This window comes from Metopolophium dirhodum, chromosome 1 (assembly GCF_019925205.1).
Source record: "Metopolophium dirhodum isolate CAU chromosome 1, ASM1992520v1, whole genome shotgun sequence".
Taxonomy (NCBI): Eukaryota; Metazoa; Arthropoda; class Insecta; order Hemiptera; family Aphididae; genus Metopolophium; species Metopolophium dirhodum.
The window spans coordinates 98,580,966-98,594,686 of record NC_083560.1 but is presented as its reverse complement, the minus strand read 5'-3'; positions in this window follow the sequence as shown (position 1 = coordinate 98,594,686).

The window sequence follows — 13,721 nt, the reverse complement described above, 5'->3', positions numbered from 1 at the left end:
ATAAAATCGATTTTGTTGTAAATCAATAATGAATAATTACTAATGATACTTCAAATTTCATCAAAAATATATATTTGTGTTTTGTAGACATGGTATGACTTTCAAAATATTTTGGCTCTTTTTAAATTAAATAAAATTGCGTTTGAAATGTTCGACTTTTTTGAGGTTTAAACATAAATATTAATATACATTTTATTCAAAATAAAGTCAAATAGCTTGAAAATTTAATTTAAGATTTCCATAAGTTGTTCTTACTGGAATTTTAAAAAAGTTTAGCGTACCTAAGGTCAAATTATTTTTTTATGAGTAGTTGAAGTTCACATTTTAACGACATTGGATATTCAAACATATATTACGCGTTATTACGATTTATCCCTAGTACTTAAATTATATTTTCTATATATAGACGATGACATTTTTCTTTAAGTACTGATATATAAAATGTTATACTTAGTAAAATAACTTGAAAATTGAATAGGTAGATAGGTTATAATTATGCGGTTCCTTGTAAGTGGTACTTATAGCGATTGAAAAATATTAACAAAAAAACGTAGGTAATAGACACAGTTTTTACTATTTTAGAATTTGAGCAGAGGGATTGAATTGCTTTAAAATAAAATTATTTTATCTTATTTTAATGTCTGTCTTTACCTTTTGTATCAGTAAAAAATCTTAGATTTTCAACTATGGGGTGGCTTCTGATAGAAAATTGGTATTATATAGTTGGTTTATTGGCATTTGGCGGGGTTTTTCCCCTTCAAAATTTCATTTCAAAGTTATTGTTTGCCGGGATTTTAACTTTTACGTACATTATTATATTTTATGTACACAATGTCATTTTTAAATCATTTTCGATTAATTTTAACTATGATATTGCTTACTAATACTACGAACCTATTTCCACCGTTTTATGTTAAGTCGGCATTGACTCAAAAGTTAGTAAAAATAATATATGATATAAATATGTAGTTACTATTATAATGATTAAATATTAATGATAGAATAAAGACGGCTAAAGTCAAGTTTTCCTTAAGTATTGGTAAGGTACTAACTGGAAAATAAATTATTATAACAGCAAATAGCAATGTTAATATATCATAAAATATTCTTAGTAATATAGGTTGACGGACCATCTTCTGTCAGAATCGTTTTTCGTACCTATATATGCAATGATTTATCACTGAATTCAAATTTAACACATACATTACAATGAATTACTCAATGGCCAGTTGTCCAGTTACAGCTCTGCACCTACAGCGAGAAAGTTACTTTCTTCCAAACTTTTTATTATTTTATTTACGTTTAAAGTTAAAATGTTTACAAAATTGTAGTTATTTTTGACGCAATTCAAAAAATATTAGCTGTAGATACTTGAAATTGTTCACTAATACATATTGTTATTTACTATAATAATTATACACCAATTAAATTTTCAAAATATTTTAATTAGTTTTTAAGTTATTTATATACTATGAGCCTTTTCACGCCGTTCTACTGTTTCTTCTTTGTTGTAAATTAATAACATTTAACAGGTATACCTACAGACTATAGTACTATATTATTAAGTAATATTATAATAAGTATTGCAATTATCATTGTATAATATATGTGATCTGTTTTTGGCAAAAATAAGTAGAAACCAATTACTAATAATTAGTAAATATAAAAACACAAATATAATAGAAAATGTCCTTAGAAATATAGGCAGTAACACAAAAAAATATAACAATATTTATTTTACTATTCATGATCTATACTATTTTATTGAAATATCATAAAAAATATCGAGGTCATTCAATTATAACACAAATAAAAATTGAACTATAATTTTGTAATTTTCTTTTTTACATTTATTTGTGAAGCGATTATATTATTATATTTTAAGTGAATCTTATAATTAATAGATATGCAAAAAGAAAATTATGTTTAAATATTTTTCGGAATCATTTTAATCGAATGACCTTAATACAAATTAGTTTGTTATTACTTATTAGCAGTCGTTTTACAAAAATACTGTACATAAAACTAATCAACCGACAAAACTTTGGAACCTATTGGTTTGATGGATTTTAGTTTTAAAAACGATTATGAGTTATTAACAATAGAATACACTTTACTATATTTGAATCAAATCAATTTTTATATTTTTCTTTTTCAACTGAAATACCAACTAACGAAAAAATGGTATTTTTATATTTTAATTTTTGTAGGTAATGATAGTTATAAAGTAAACAGTTTTTGAAATATTAAAAATAGCTTTGATTAAAAAAAACAGTCAACTTATAAATTAATCAATATCCGTTATCTTAATTCTTACCTAGGTCTTTAGTTGAATGGTTTTTATTAAATTAAAATCTTTGAAATGCATTGACATGTACCGACTGCAACACACTGATGTTATTTTACTTGTCACACACTAATAAGTAAAAAAAATACACCATCATGTGATTTGCCTATATTTATCTCCTTAAACACGGGCCGACTGCGGTTCCTTTATAATAAGATTTAGATTTTTTTTTAATATTATTAATATATATTTAATACATATTATGCAGTATATTAGTCGTAATTGCATACAATTTTAAAAAAAAATCTTAAAAGTATCTACTTACACCAGCACACTATTATATTCTCACTCTGACCCACACACAACAGAGACAATACGTATTCATGTGAAATCTTTTCTTTTTTTTCTCGAAATAAAATATTATGAAAATATAGAGAATAATATTTTTCTGAGTTTAATATATTGGTTTTGTATTTTTCGATTATAAGTAATTCGATTGTATTGTAAGCTTATAATTATAATTTTCTAAATTTTTTTTTTTTGTGTGTCTGTCATCACCTTTTAAGACAGTAAAAATGCTTGGATTTTCTTCAACAGTAACTTTTCTGATAGGAAAGTGAATCTAGATGGTACTTTGAGGGGTCAAAAGTAAAAAATTCCCAATAGTTTTCAAAAGCGCCGGGAAAAAGAAAAGAAAAATTAAGGAAAAACGGAAATTTTTGTTTTTTGGTGCAACTCTAAAACAAATGATCGTAAGTACATGACATTTTGACTGAATGTTTATATACACATTTTCTATACACCATAACATTTCCCAAATATTTTGATTTATTTTGAGCTGTTTACGGACATTTTCAGTTTCCATTTTTTTTAGTTTTTTTTTCTATAACTATCAATACAATTTTATTTATTGGGTAAAAAAGATTGAAAATTGAATGCAAGGCTTCTGATATATTGTTACAACAATAGTTGAAAAATAATAAAAATACATAGGCACAATTTTTTTTATAAGCATTTAAAGTTCAAATTTTGACAACATTTATCAAATTTATAATTTAATAATTATTTTGTAGTTAAAAATTTATAAAATGTTCAACTTTTATAGCTAAGAATTGAAAATTTAAAACAAGGCTCCACGTAAATAGGTTATTTATAAATTACTTTATTCACAATAATATCATCAAATATACTTGCTAATATCATATGCTGACTGACGTTTTCGCTCAGAATCGTTTTTCTTATACCATGATATTATATCACTGAATTCAAATTTAACACCATCCATTACAGTGACCCACTTGTAACCTACTGTACAGCAGGGCGACATCCACTTACTCACCTTTTTTGTCAATGCGTTTGTCTAGGTACTCTATGTATTTCGCGTGGGCCAGAAAGATAAAACAATTAGAACCAGCGCTGACATCCTCTTAAGAATAATTTATTATAATTACTAAAGGTAAAATATTTTTAACAGAATTATGCAAATATGACACAAATTATGCATGTGACCAAGAATTATTATAAAAAAACATATAGACAACAGTGGTAAATGGTAGGCAATACATAACTTATGCAATTATATATTTTAATGTATATCACACGTGAATAAGTTATTTATCTCTATCTACTTAAAACTCAATAGGGCTCACAGGTTCACTTGTACGGCGAGTTTGTGTGTATACACGAATAGTGATTAAAATTAATAATTTTTTATTTTAAATGATGATGGTGTATCGTACATAACATGTTTATTGTTTATACATGTTAAAGTCGATGTGATAATGTAAAAAAAAAATCATAATACTATTTGATTATGGTTAAGGAACGAAGTAAAAAAACTGATAATATAGACTAATGTATCCAGCGAATGGATATATCTGGATCTGGGACTTAGTCTGGAATTAGTTTTAGGTCATTAGATAATATGTAACCTCTAGTATGAATCAAACCAGAATTTTATAGACTGTAAATTACAATATTTTAAGAGCCCAAATTAGAACCGTAAGTCACGTTGAAAAATTGAATTTTTGTTTTGTTTAATAACCAGCTAGCATTGTTAAGTTTTAATATGACTTATGAGTACCTATAGTGTAATATAAATTAATCAAACTAAATAGAGAAATCATAATTGTTTTTCAAATCTAAATATCTCGGTACAATATTTTGTACTACGTAATTGTATAGAAATCACTAATTAGGTAGTCAATAATATTGTGTAATATAATGTATAACTGCTGGAATAAATCATATGACAAACACGTGCAACCCTTATATGAAAGAAGTATTATAATTAAATTCTTCAATTAATTTAGATGTGTTTTCATTTTATAGAGGGAGAAATCAATCAACAATACCTTTATTTATTATTGACAAACCTTGCATAATTTGTAATTAGTTAAAAATGTATGTCGTTAAAGAAAAGTAGTACCTAAGTAAGTAGGTAACGACCAACAAACCAAGAATTTCGTAACATTTAATCTTAGTACTACCTATTCTTGTGTGACTTGCAAAAAAAATAAATACAAACGCCAATAATAAATATTTAATAATTATAAATTATAATACAATAGCCCAAATCAAGCAATATCACCGAAGATATCGCCACTGCCTCCTGGTATCAACAAGACATAATAGTCTCTCAACTGCCAATTATTTGGATATGAGCTTTTTTTTCAAAAAACAGGTTTAAATTGTTATTATTTATGAAGTCACTTTACTTTTTCACAGAGTACACCTCTATTAATCTTGATTTAATAACTGTTTGAGTTTTGATTTGATTTATAATTTATTGGTATTGTTAATACTTCGAATTCGATCGTGTAATACACTCTGAGTAAGCCTCGCCCCGTGCCTCGTGTTTTTTGACTCGTGACCAAAAAACCGACACCACTCGACACCCACGCTTCACGAGGCTTGGCAAGGCGAGATGCGCACGACGTGTGGACCGACTACATTGCCGAGCTCACGTTACTTTACACCACCTTGGCGATAGGTGCAGAGGTGGCGTATAATACTATTTTACATCATCACTACACGTAATATTATCATATTTTATTATATACCTTACCAAAAATATATTATTTTGCACGTGACCATAGTCGATGCAAAGAACAAATGTACAAATATCAAATAATAAATTGGATTTAACTGAAATTATTTTCAGTAATATTATATTAGAGACGAAGAGATTAATTTAATTTTATATTTTCAATTAAATCAAAATAATTTGAGATAAGGATATTATTAATCGCGTGAGAGATTAATGAAGATGAAACAAAAACCGTTAAGTCACAATCTTTCATTTTACTTTAAACTAACGAAACGAGTTATACACGTCATATATTATAGCCTATAAGTATAATAATATTAATAAATAATCAACTATTATAGACGTAAGTAATTTATTTTACTTACTCAGTAAAATATCCAGGTATACCGTTCACGCTATGTATTATTATTATTATTATTTTGGTTGTAAACTCCAATTTTCTATTCTAGTCGATTGCTTGCCTTTTCTTTTAGTGAATAAGTGTCTACTCTTGCATATTTTTAATTTGTCCTATATAAGAGTTACGAGGACGTCATGAGTTTGTATAGTATAACCTACTTAAGGACTTCATATATATATATATATATATATATGTATAATATATATATTACTTATATCATAATAACTAATAACATATTACCTTAATGTTATTAGATACCTATTTGTGCTGGGTAATTATATTATTACCTTCGTTACCGACTACCATCAGTACAAATTGATGTTTGCAACAGTCCTGAATTAATTCATAAAATATAGGGAAATAAAAACTTATTTTACTCTATAATTTAAATTAAGTTTGTTAAAATAGATTTTGCCTTAGTTAATTTGGATGTTAGGTACACTTTTAAAATTGATGAAAAACTGTATTTCATTATAGGTAACTTATATTATAGGAAAAGAATAAAGTAATTAGTTACATTTTTATAATTATTTAGTTTTTTCAATAGACGAATTGTTTTTAAATTTACTGAATAAAAATGACTTGTCTCATTATTAATCTTGGATTCTGAAAAATGTAATAATTATTGATTTTGCAATGAAGTTGTTTTTCTATATGTTTTTCCAAACAGTCATAAAATAACTCGAAAAGTTTAATTTCGCACTTTTATGGAAAGAAATTCTTTTCCAGACCGTACTTCGAAGCAAGGAACAACTGCGTACAAGCGATGAAAAATAATGAAGAATTTTCAACAAGCATGGTTTCAACAGTGCTTTAAATCGTTTTTACGATGATTTATCAGTTCTTTGAAATTTATCAAAATAAAATACAATATTGTACCTATATACTATCTCGCTCAGAGTTTAGTTGGTCTAAGTATTCGGTCCAGCTTTTTCTATTTTATAATTTATATATTACGATTATTATTAAAAATCGATGTAATAGGTGATTTATCGACAGTAATTATGGTCAATGGTCCTAAAGCAAAATGTTTTTATCACAACCAATATTAAGAAAAACACAAAAAATACGCAATTTGTTAATATAATATTCTTAAAATAATAATTTTTCAATTAAAATAAGTTGTTAAGTGATCTTGTCTGTTGCTAAGATAAAAAGAAAATTCGTTAAGGGCCCAGTTTTTCAAATTTTCCATAATTCTATAAAATTTGAAAATTAAATTTTATATTTTAGTTGCCACCTCAATTATAAGACTTTTCCACTACTCTACTACCCGAAACCTATTTAGGGGGGGTTGACAGGGGGTAATATATTGAAAAAATGACTTTACGGGAATAACTCTCAAGCTTTGTAAAATTGTCGGATTTTGATGACTATTTTTTTATCTGAAAGAAGAAGACTTCCTACAGCCCGCATCGATCTCTGATTTTGTAATTTATTTCAAATAATTGTATTAAAAAATTTGTAAAAAAAATGCTTTTTATCTTGTATTTTTTTAGATATATTATAAAGTTTGAGAATAAAATATTGAAAAACAGTGATCAATGCGGGCTGTAATATATTTCCCTCTAGCAATTAAAAAAAAAATAATGAAATTTGGTTGATTCTACAAGGCGGTATCGTTATTCCCGCAGAGTGTATTTTAGAGGACAAAATGGCATCGGCACCAGGCGCCTTAAGCTTACGTGACATTTTCATTATAGTTATAATAGTTATAAAACTTAGACCGTTGATTGTTTAGTAAAGGTCTATTTCCACATGCCCGTAACAGAAGCTCTATTTACACATATTATATGGGGAGAGTACAGACTGTGAACAGGACTGGTTTTTATTTTTATCAAAAGTGTGTACTTAATCTGAATATATTATTACAATCAGTTTTGGTGTAATTATGATTTTTTCTGGGGTGGGGGTAATTGTTTGGTAACTCTTACCATATAGGTAAAATAATTTAATATAATAATATAACATTATTTAATTTTTATAATTATTATTTTATATAATATTTATTAAGATATGTTAGTTAGGTATTATTTAAATTAAACTTTTGTGGGTTGATATTTGAATAAAACAGAGTTTGATTTTCTTGGTTCATATCTAATGGTAGTTTCGGTGTAACTTTTTGTTAAAACTGTAGTTGAATAATTTGCGTGAATTGGATATGAGGATGATGGTGATGGTGTTGATAATAAGTTTTGATACAAACTGTTATTTATTTGAGATGACGGGCGCCCAGACATTTGAAATAAAGATGTAGCCGGTGTAGGATTATTGTAGTTATTGGTCTCAGGCTTCTGGTTTTCCATTATTTGTTGCATATCGATGTCCTGAACAAAAGAAAATATTTTTGAAAAATTTTTTTGCCAAATTCAAATAGTTTGGTGTAAATGTCTTCATCGTTACACCAATACCATTAAAATATTAATCAACCGGATCAGCGCTTGGAGACTTTTCTTTTAGGTCTTTCTCGTTCTATTTTATAAAATACTTCATGAGTATTAAAGAAGCAGACTGAACTGGTTTTTCTTCGCAACGTTTCTTTATCTTACCTCACGCATTTCGGTTAACGCAACTACGGTCATTTTCTGTTATGTCGGGTTAGTTGCATACCAACAATTACAAATTAATACCTATAGTTCAGTTATGGAAAAATATAACTTTTATAATCTGCTAACTAACGCTTCACCTTTAAATCAATTAATTGCTGTAGACTTAGACAAGCGACATCTATAGGATACTTACACTAAAGTAAATTTTAACTATCGTCCCTTATGTTAAAGTAATTGGATAGCTATTTAAAAATATTATAACTGAAATTAGTCTTAGTACAAAATAGATATAGGAACTATAAAAAATCAACAATGATGCATTTTAATGTTTTAGACATGAACACCAATTTATTGGTTTATAACAATTAAACATCGACAACTGTATGAATACGCAGTAATAAAAATAATTAACGATTAGAAATTATCTGAGGAGTAAAAATGTTTTTAATTTCTTTTATTGTGTGGAACAAAGCAAACTCCGTTCGTATTTTTTCTAACAATCTAAACTATAATACTTATTTCGCAGAATATCTTCAACTACAAGCCAGAGACGTATTACGTATAGTGACATCAAATATAAAATATTTTATAGTCCTTCGAAGATATTAATAATTAATATACTTGTTATATAATATTAGGAATAATAATATTGTGCATAGCCAGTTTTCTAAAAAATCAATGTTGTTAATTATTGTTGTACTTCAAAAATAAATGAATAACTTTAAATTTGCACCAAATATTTATATTGACATTTACAAGACATAATATCAGTTTCAAAATATCTATTCGCGCTTTTTATGCTATTTATTGATATATGAGTATTAAAAATTCTTGACTTATTTTAGTTTATTTTTGGTTTATGTATGATGAAACTTTTGAGTGTGAGTAAAAAAGCATGAACATTTAATTTAAGATTCGCCATAAGTTTTTTATATCCCATTTAAAAAACATTGAAAATATAATATAGTCCCTTACTTCATTAAAATTACGAAAATGTGCATATTATATAATAGTTAAAAAGGAATACAATTTATTATTTTAACATCTAAGGTCATATGGAAAAAAATGTAAGTGTTAAAGTCACATAAATATATTTTTAGTGTTCGAAGTTGGTAACATTGGACGTTTTTAATATGATTAATAACGATTTATCCTCAGTCAATTTATTTGTTATTTTGTTGTAATTACAAAAATATTATTCGTAGAGAATTGGATGTTTTGTTTCTCCGTATATAATTATTTATTAAACGCACAATGACATTCTCAAAATATTTAGATTAATTTTAAGCAATATACACCACGAAACTATTCACACCATTAAACGATATGAGTGGTATGACGGTATTAACTTATAAGTAAATGACAGCTATAAGTATAGTAATATTAAAATAATTACCAAATAATATGTGATATTTGTTTTAGCAAAAATTAAATCAACTTACCTTATTACTAATCGAGAAATAATTACAAATAGCAATGTAAATATCATAATACTTATATATAAGCTGACAGATCGTCTCTGCTCAGAATTATTTTTCTTGTGTAACTATTTAATCTCCATGAATTCAAATTCAACGCATCTATTATGTTTACCTATATACTCTATGACGAGGTACACTCGACACCCATAGGAGCTACAAGCTTAAGGCTTAGCTCTTAAATATATATATTTGATAATAAGTCACGAAAAATGTTTTTTTCAATGATGCATAAAATGGGAAAAAACGAGTATGCTGCAAGACTGTTTCTCAAATTTTGAAAATGTTTAGATTTGTTGTACCATTAATGTGGCTCGTCACTCTACCAACCTTTTATACTGTAAATCATTATGCTGATTTTGTACTTATAAACTTAAATATTTGAAAATCATATAGTCTTTAAGTATATTTCAAAATTCCAATAAACAGAATTTAATAAAAAAAATTGGATGTGTGTATATTATAGCTAAATCATACTGGATAAATATAAAAATATTGGTAATTGGTATGCATTTATATTTATTACAAGCTATTTTCAAATATACAAATTTAGTAGAAGGATGTAAGGGAAATGTCTACACAGATTAATAAGTAGATAATATAAGGGCATAGCTCCATCCCACCACCCTAAAAGAAAATTTGGTCCTATTTGTGCCTATGTTGAATGTCGATATAATCGATACTTTCAATACAGCAAAGAGAGTTCATCGATTGTTCATCATTGTAAACAATTTCTTTTTGATAGAGGTAGAAGAACTTGTTGGGAGCCTTCTATTAAAATGTCTTACATGTCAGCTATAAAAAAAAAAATACTTTTATGAATTTCTAACTGAAAAATAATTTAAAAAATTTATAAAAATATAAAAAATTCAAAAAAAGTCAAAATAGTTTAATAATTTCACCAGGTATGGAAAATACAAATATAAATATTTGGTAAACATTTCAAGAGTCTATGGTTAATTGTTTTGGAAATAGAACAAAACATCAAAAATCAATTAATTGGAATTCGATAATGATGAATGAATAAAATCGACAAAATAATGAATGACAAATTATGTAATTACAATAAAGCGTCATAGTTTTCGTTACAACATTATATATGTATATGGTAAGCAGTGGCGTTCCCATAGGTTATAGGGCTAGGGTATACTCCATATCAACGCCGTATAGGTTAGGTACCTACACTAAAGATTTTTTTTTAATAATGGGTAAACTGCGTATGCTCTCAAGTTTTTAGTGGGCGATTCGTGTATTTATTGAAAACCGATAAAAAAAATATATTCAAGTAAATATATTTATACCCAGTTGCATGAAAAATGTAAATAAATAAATTTAATGGTTCAATAAAATTCAATGGACCAATCATAAACCACTAAATCATGTAGGGACCATTATTGACTCACTATTGATTCGTTAAATCGTTTAGTGATTGTTCGTTTAACACGGCATTAATATATTTATTTATACATTCATTTTTTTAAATAAATAAAAAAAACCAAATTGAAAATTTGTTGGTATACTATTTGGTTATTGTGACTCCAACGATTTTCAAACAAATAATAATTATAATTATTCCAATCTACTGTATTATCACCACAGATATTTATTGCTTTTGACACCAATTTACAGAAATCAGTTTCTCTGCCCGACAATACATAAAGCGCAATGCATGCACAAAAGAAATATGACTGCCAACAAAGAAATTCCCAACACGAATACATACCTTTTTTGGCAGGATTTAAAATTACATTTCCAAAAAAATTGTTTTCTGAAATACAATTTTGCTTTGTGACAAAACTCACGCACTCGTTTCTTCGGTAAAATACTCTTTTCTTGAAAGAATATCACGGCATCTTTCTCGTTTGTTGATAAATCCAAGATTCGCATTTTTTTACAATTCACAAACTATAAAATAATATACAAATAATCCAACACTTTAATATACTTACATACTGGCCAGTGAATTTCTACGAAAAAAACTGTATAATTTATAATATTTAAATATACATATTGTTTAATTATATGATACGTAGGTACCCATTTAGCCGAGATAACCGATAATCGTTAATATATATATAGTCGTGATAATCGAAAAGTACCAATTTGTTGATCATAAACACTTATCTTTTATTATACCAAGGTCATAGACTGAAACTTAATGTAGGTATATGATAATGGAAGGCCTTTTGTAGCACCCTAAACTTTTTTATTGAGATTGTTAAAATAGTTGTGGAGAGTATAGGTATATGAACCCTATACAAATTGATTAGGAAAGTGATTGTAAGTATACCTACTTAGGTACCTACGTAGTAAGCATTTGCATAATCTATACCGAAGTGATAATTAATTTTACAAGACAATTACGAATAAAGGTGTATATTATGGATTATTGACAATTAAATATTTATATTGGTGCAAATCATATTTCTTTTTAATATCTTTGGCGCTTATGTCATATATTAGATATGCTTTTATATTGCCATTTATGCCCTACTTATTTTGGCACAAATAATATGTATTTTTTATATCTTTGGTGCTTTTGTCATATATCTGTCGGGACAAGAGGAGACGTCATGGTGCTCAAAAAGGGACAATTCTGTTTTAACTTTTTACTTAACACTAATTTAATATCCGCTCCCAAAGAGAATACAATCATTTTTATACCACACTGAACATGGTATAAAATCGACTTAGCAAACTTTGGTTCTATATTCGATCACCAATTTTTTTTTTCGTTTATTCGATTGAAAAATGAAAAATACTGTTATGTGGATCTTCTATTCGCTGTATTATGTACGAATACAATATAATTATTACACATAACATATATACACGAGTGTTGTAGGTACCTTCGGTGATTTTCACGAGGACAGCGTTTGCAAACTGCACTCCACCACGGCCCGTGGTATCTATATACCTACCGTCTTACCATATAAACGTAACCGGAAGTTCTGCGGTATTCACATTTCGGAGGAAACCACAAAACAATATAATATAATGTGATAAACGCCCACTGCATAATATTATAAAAAATATTATGCACCTAAATAATTCCAATAAAGGCGTTTTATGAATTTTGTTTAATGAATAAAAATTAAGATTTTTACGATGATAATAATATATTTGTACCTACCAGTTGTGAACTATTGACGATTTTGAATATTTGAATGTGTTTAAAATATTAATATTAGTGCAAATGATATTTTTAAAAATATTTTTGACGCTTACAGTAACGGTATATAGCAATAGTCTCGCAAACTCGGGTTCTGTATTTGAAAGCTATTTATTTTTTCCTTTACTCGATTGAAAACTGAAAAATACTGTTATGTGGGTTTTCTTTTCGCTATACCTATACATATGTTACGAATACAATAATCTACAACATAACATAATAATATGATGTACCTATATTGTATACTTATGATCGGTGTCTGCGCTCCCGCCATAAGCGTACTTCGGCGGTTTTCACATTTCGGAGGTAACCACAAAACGATATTATAATTATAATTACCTACGTGCGATAAACGTCCGTTGTGTTATATTATAAATACACCCCGAATAATGCCTGCATTAACCTGCTACTGGTTTTTTTCGGGAAAAATCGATAGTAATTTAATTCGTTTCAGCCGACATAACAATAATGTGTGATATAGTGTTCGTAGCAATCGCCGTCGCGTAGTTCTCCCCAAAAACCATAATAAAATTATAAATGAGGTACAACCGCCGCGCGCGCACGCACACCCGTGTATACGCCGGACACACTCGTCGCGCAATAATAATATTACACCTGCGCGATTTTACTGGCCATGCGAAGAGCATAATATTATACATATTATGTACTCTTCGGCCTCCTCCTCCTCCTCCTCGTCCTCCTCGTCCGGCCGCCGTCTTCTTCTCGCTTGGTCGCCGCCGCCGCCGATGAGAAAACCTCCGCACAACCGTAATAACGGTACACGCG